This window comes from Ixodes scapularis, unplaced genomic scaffold (assembly GCF_016920785.2).
Source record: "Ixodes scapularis isolate PalLabHiFi unplaced genomic scaffold, ASM1692078v2 PGA_scaffold3__209_contigs__length_174095766, whole genome shotgun sequence".
Classification (NCBI taxonomy): Eukaryota; Metazoa; Arthropoda; class Arachnida; order Ixodida; family Ixodidae; genus Ixodes; species Ixodes scapularis.
This window is the reverse complement of record NW_024609868.1, coordinates 88,025,935-88,033,323: the sequence shown is the minus strand read 5'-3', so window position 1 is coordinate 88,033,323 and position 7,389 is coordinate 88,025,935.

The window sequence follows — 7,389 nt, the reverse complement described above, 5'->3', positions numbered from 1 at the left end:
AGACCACGTACGATGGTGTGAAGTGCCCGTGTTGTATATTCAATAACGTAGCTCTTGATTCTCGCAGATGATGATGATACCGTGTCTCTAAAGCTCATAAGCAAAGAATGCTACATGTACACGGGACGAGACAAACAGTGCGAGGATTTCTGGAGCACAAACGAGCACGTACCACGTGACACTAAACGTCGTACCGCGTTCCACGCGGCGGCGTGTGTTTCCAGAACACCTCCGATTGGATGCATTTCGTTTCTTGTGCATTAATAAGACAGATAGGAAACGCCAGAAAGCCAAGGTGGAGTTGTTGTAGAGGTTAGCACACCCGACCGGACATTGGGAGGCCCAAAATTCAAATCCTGGCTCCGCCGTTTTTTGGCTTTCGGCGGGTTCCTGAAAACTTTGATTCTTTGATTAATTAGATTAAGTACGGTTCATTCATCTGCACATATTCTTTTATATATATATATATATATATATATATATATATATATATGTATATATATATGCGTCCTAGGCTATCTATATATATATATATATATATATATATCCTAGGACGCAGAAGAATATAAAGTAGCGAAGTCGCACTTCAAAGCGTTCTTGGCGTTTTAAAGCATTTAGTGAGTCAACGTTTCGGCCTGGCCCACGCCTTTTGCGATTCAGGTTACAAAAATTGGTCACACAGTTGTTTTCGGTTTACACAGTTCAGTCACATGGCGTCACATCGCGTGTAAAACAGCCTAAGTCCACAGCAATGCTAGCCGGATAATTAGCCAGCTAATTAATTAAAATTCGTTAATTAACTTCTTAATTAGTGGAAATAGTCATATGGTTCCAATTAAAAGTTGCTGAGCGTTATCGAAAGCCACTAAAATCAGCCATTTTTCAGAAAGACTTTCAGCGCGTAAGAAGAATAGTAGCGCAAAAAGTTACCCCTCGTGGAGCAGGTACAAGGCTAGCGATTGCGGTAAGGCGCCCGCGCGATTTTTCAGCCTCTTATCTAGCCCCAGCTTGTACTGTACCCGCTCTACGAGTGGTAACTTTAGTAAGCTACTGTTCTTCTCACGTGCTCAAAGTCTTTCTCAAAATGACTGATTTAGTGATTTTCGATAAGGCTCAGCTACTTTCTAATTGCAATAAAATGTCTATTTCCACTAATTAAAAAGTTAATTAACAAATTCCAATTAATTTTTTGGGTTATTAGTTTGTTTTTGTCCATTCCTAACGTCCGCCGTGACTGGTAGTTTGTTCTCGATGACAGTTTTTTTTTTTTTTCAAACGCCCTAATGTTTGGGTTTTTTTAATTTTCGCTAAAACACCCGATATATATATATATATATATATATATATATATATATATATATTGACAGAAGAAGAAGACGTGATCTTCGGATTGAAAGGATAGATGAGAACAGCAGTGACGAGATTCGCTTAGAATAAAGTGTAACAACGGGTGTCAGAAAACACACACACATATATAATATGTGTGCGTGTGTGTGGGGTGTCTATACAATGAAATGAAGAATATAAAAAGTTATAGGAATGAAGACGCTAAAGTATTAAAGTCACAGTTCATAATCAGCGGTGTGTATGTTCGTTCCCTCTGTATTTCTCATCTCCAAAATTACATCCTTGTATCGACATGTACCAATTAGCTCTACTTCAGCCTGTTATTAGGGATTGCTTTCGGTATTTTGTTCACGACTGCCATATACACACCTAACTTTCCATACAACGATGTTTTTTTTTTTTGTTTTTGTTTTTGTTTTTAAAACAGGTTTAGCGTGTTCCCTTTCCCGACATAAAACCAAACTAACCCGGACTTCATAATCCATCCTACAATAGACCGATGGCGCCATCCAGTTTTACTACGCCACCACTGCCGCATTGCATTGAGGGAGCTTCAGTCTTTCTGCACGTGCGACAACCTTGCTGGAGCTCCGCGCGTGTGGAGCATGAGGCGGCACGAGCCGTCTTGTGCACTGCTGCCTGCCTCCTGCAAACTAAAGTGATGGCGGCGTCACGCATGCGCCGAACACTTGGTGAGATCTGTCTATTATTAAAATTTTTGTTGCATTTCCGCAAGCGTGCTTCGATGCTGGTGGCATGTTTTAGAATCAAGGTGTTAATTTCAAAACATCGATTTACGATATCGTTCTATTTTAAATTTTAACTACAGAAATGACGAAGCATGTTTAACTTTGCTACTTCCGTTTCTTAGTTAATTAGGCCTAGGTCACTAAAACACACGTTTGTTTTGAGCAGTCTCCCTTGCATTTTGTGCACACACATACAGATATCGACAAAGAGATTCCTGATAAATATATGAAAGTTACAAATACTCCGAGGGAGAAGCTGAAACGATTGTTTGTTTGTTTTTTTATAACTAGTTTTACATCAAGGTAAGAAATTATATAAAGCTGAGAAGGAATTGCGATTCCCATTGATTATGAAACAAGCGTAATTTATTTATTCCCCTCATTTTCAATGGCTTACTAGAATAGCAATTTCTTAGAAGAAAGCTATCAAATGTTGACTGTTCGTACGAAAGAAATATAAATCGCCCATTATTTTCTGAAAAGTTGCTTTAACCTTCAAGTCCCCAAAAAAGAGTTCTACAAATGTGGGTGTTGCCCACCATCTAGAACCCAATGAGCCCGTTCTGCGGCGGTAATAAAAATATATACTTTCACCGGTCACCATTGCACGGGATGTAAACAGTTGTGTACTATTTGATGACTTTGCATGGTTGAGATGCACATACTAGTATTTTTATTGTGGCCTTTTGCAGGCTGCTCCAAACATGTTATTCAAAGCCTCCAAACAGTTACCACGCATTTTTCGAGTCGGCGCAGTCTGTATGCGAAAAAAAGCAACAAGTGTGTAAATGTAAACGTATCGAGTAAACTACAAAAAGATATGGTGCGATTGACATGCACAAATTATTGGCAAAAAGACTACATGTGCCAAGCATCTTTGGAGTTTCCGTAGATTATATGTCGATTATTTTAATTTAAAAAGCCTATGAGTCAGATGGAAATCTAGCTTTTTTTCTTCTCGAATTCAGTGTCCGAGCTACCCTTTTCATAAGTACAAAACAAAATACATATATATATATATATATATTTTTAAGGATAAAGCTAATGCTTGTACGAGTCGAGTCGATCTGATCATTCCCCTTTTCTTCTATTTCTAGTTTTTTCTTTAATTTTTTTTAGAATTTTAATACATTGCCCAGAATTGTGAGAATGAATATTTTCACAATTCTGGGCGATTCCCCCCCCCCCCCCCCTCTTAGAAAACCACTGTAGAAATATATTTAAACATAGCATCTACAGACTTTGTGATATTTCTCACAAGAGTTATAGACGACAGTAGTACAATAAAAGTTATATTATTTAGAACCTTAGGGACTTAAACCTTTTATCCCTAGGCCCGACGTACCTTTTGTTTTGTATTATGTCTCATGACAAAATTGAAATTATAAAATGTCTGCCCACAATAATAAAGAAATGTTAAATTATAGCGTCGAACTAGAATTCAAAATGTATTGTTTCCGTAAAAAAAAAACATTTTATTGCCGAAGAAAAAAAAACGGAACATCTCTCAATCTTGCCCACGTTTTCCTTAAAATGCGTTTGATTAAACAAGCGTAAATTTTTGCAAGCACTGGTACGCGTCATGCTTTATTTTATTGCGGAAAGGCTGCCACTCGAAATAAAAATTTATATTTCTTCATCTTGCCAGCCACTTCCTGGAAGCAACAAGTAAATCCGTGTTCGTCAGCACGGATGTTGCGTGCGACTTGGAAACCCGTCTTCTCGACGGGACCACTTTCGCGTCTTGGTGATACGCGTGACGTAGAACATGACGTCACGGAGCGGGACCGTGTCCAAGGGCTAGGTCGCGACGACGATATTTTTAAGCCCCTCCTCACTGCCGCAGAGTTCTGCTAGAGAAGCACGGCCCCCATGTCTTCCTTTTCGCTGTACTTTTGGGTGACATGTAAACAAAATTTCGTACTTCCTCATTCGGCACGTACTCTGATTGTGCTGTTCTCCTTTGTAATACAACACAAAGCTTATTTTGTGATAAAAAGTACGCAATTCACGTGTACTGTATTATTAAAGATGAGGTAGGCAAAAAGTCTGATACAAAACTGGTGAGACAAACTTGTTTTAGGTCATCTAAATTTACTAGGAATTGGAAACATGATGATCTGAATTAAAGAATATATATGAAGACAGCGAATCAAGCAAACATAAATTCAACCGCCGAGAGTTTTATTTATATCATTACTAGAGCGCTGTACAGATATAGTACTTTGTGTAATATACGGCTTAGAACTAATTCCTGATGTTTATAACCCATGAATAGGGCTCCGTGTTTTCGGATAAATCCGAAAAACTCCGAAAAACACCCTCCGGTAATTTTTTTCTTAATTCAGATTTATCCGATAAACTCCGAATTGTTATGTGCCCATGCCCCCCCCCCCCCCCCCCCGCAACAAAAAAAAAAAAAAGAAAAAGAAAAAGTAATTTCTTTTTTCTTTTTACAATTTGAGCAGCGCAGGATTAATGGTCCTGGGAAAATGAAACTATAATTATCTTTCAAGCCTCGGACCGTTGTCAAAAGGGGGTCTTGCGGCTTGTCTCGTCAAGGTTGGTTCAGGGAAACAGGTCATCGTTCCATTCGTGTCACAACAAAAGCCACTCTTTTGGTTTCCAGTTTGGGCCATGGGATTTGGGATGTAGAGAAACGAGAGAGTGTGTTTCGGTAACAGTGAAAGCTATGGACCATAGAGATTGTATAAATAGGAAAGAGGGGTAGTTGAAACATCTCTCTTACCTCCTTAACCACTCCTACTCGCGCGGCCGCGGGATAGATTGATGGATGACTACGAGCTTCCTTGCGGCTACCTCCGGCAGGTTATTGATTTTAAGGTATCGACGTTTGTCGAAGCCACACATGTGTCCGACGTTTGTCACGGAACAAATTAGTATTGCCAATGCCACAAGCGCCAAATTCAACTGAAGAAATCTTAATTGATACAAGCGCGTTTTATTTTTTATTATTATAATTATTATTTATTTATTATTTTTATTATTTTTAATAGAAAACATTGCAAAATTAATCTCCGAATTTCGGAGAATTGGAGATTTACAAAAAATAACTCCGATAGACACCGAATTTTCGCTAAAAAATAAACTCCGAAAAACACCCTCCGAATTTCACGAAAAATAAACTCTGAAAACACGGAGCCCTACCTATGAAACACTCGTTAGCTTTTTTCATCATGCAATGGTAGTCGCAAAAAAATTAAAGGAAAAATTAACAGCCTTCTTCCCCATAACTCGGAGCCACAACAAGCGGCCACGTAATCTGGAGCCAAATATATGCCGCCAATATTTATCATAACCGCGCGCTAAATTTGGCAAAGCACAAGACACGCGCTGAGTTTGTCGTTGTTAGCTTTCGGCTATAGCTGTCATTGCATCACGTGGGCACGAGCCACTGCCTGAATGCTTGTCGAGATATTGGTAATCGGGAGCTCAAATTGAGGGCTCACGCAATGCTCGGGTCCAATAGACCGATTTCACCAGACAGTTTGGCTAGGCCACCGCTGCCGCAATGCATCGAGGGAACTTTACTCTTTTTGTATACGTGCCCCAACCTCGCTGGAGCTCTGCGCGTGCATAGCACGAAACGGCACGAGGCGTTTCCAGCACTGCCACCTGCCCCTTGTGAACTAAAGTTAAGGCGGCTTCGCGCATTCACCAAACGCTTGGTGAGGTCGGCCTATTTATGAGCCACATTCAAATATTGGCACTGGTGGACTATGTCAAAACTGCGAACTCCAAACAATGTCATCATGTTGTTGTTGTTTTTTTCGAAAAAGAGACAAAGAATACGTCCCGAAGAGAAAGAGTGCAGACGAGCTGGTTAAACGACATAGTTGAAAGCCCTGAGAAAAGGGGATTAAATAGACGGACCAAACAAAACGAGACAAGACAACTTATGTTGTCTTGTCCGTTTTCTATTACCCCTTTCTCAAAGTTTTCAACTTTAAAGAATACGCTCGCTTTTGTTCTTGAAATCACACCACAACATAAAGCCATCTCGGGCAATTGAAATGCCTGCTAGTATACTTGGCTCACGCTAGAGAAAGTAAATTCGTGTAAACTGGAAAGCAGCCAAACTCAATATCGTTGCAACGCCCCTTTAAGTTAAGTTAGTTGGTAAAGCCTAGCCATAGTAACTACCGCGGAGGATATCCAAGGACATGGGCGCGAAGACGGGACTACCGCTAATCCTGCCTTTGCGTCCATGTTCTTGTCGTTCCTTCGGGCTATGTGCAGACAACGTAACTAAGCAGGCAAGCTGGTTATTATAAGACATTCTACAGCCCGAGACGGAGGCTTACAAAAGAGACAAACACAATTGAGACGTTTGTGTTTGTCCCTTTTCGTAAACCTCCGTCTCGCGCTGTAGGATGTTTGAGCTATTTGCGTCCATTTTGGAGTCGTTAAGGTTCGTCAAAGTTAAGTTATGTAGAACCCTAGACCCTAATCAGGCTGTGCCAGATTGCAATAGAGTACCTCTGCCGCAATCAAATCCAGCCATTGGCCAGAATTAAAAGTTGATTCTTGCTTAGTCACCGAGAACACATTTATTCGAATAAAACTTCATTCGTTTTGTGAATGAGCACCTAGCGGCCTTATAATTAACAGGTTTTTCTTGAATGTGTAACTAAAATAAGTTATAATTATATCGCCCAGACTGGTAGCTCCGAATTTGGCGCAAGAAAGATGTAAATGTCGAAACATTTTATGGCGACACAAGAATACGTCTAATCTGTCTGTTTTTACGGCCAAAGGCATTTTGGACGGCGTCAGAGTGTGCTTAACTACACCAAAAAAACACGCCAAGACAACGACTGCTGAAAGCGACGAAACCATACAGCCGCCAAACAATTAATACCGACATTTGAGAATAATGAATAATATATTTATGTTACATGAAAATACATTTTATTGGTAGTTAACCTCCTATTTAGGCAATTGATATCGCGCGGCGAAAATTTCTTTTTGCAGCGCAACGCTCCCGCGCCCCTTATACACTCTAAAAAAAAGTCTGTGCGTCTACGTTCACGGACAACACTCGGAGAACCAATCAGCGCAACTTACGGAGGCAGCTCAGCGAATGGCGATGCCGAAACATCCGTTTAAATCAAAAAGCGTTGACTGAGTTGTGGCATTAAGCAATGCAAGCGTGACGTTTTGCATTGCTTAATGTCGCAACTCAGACTGCGCTTTTTGGTCTAAACAAATGTTTCGCGCATCGTCATTCGCTGAACTGCCTCCGTAAGTTGCGCTGGTTGGCTCTCCGAGT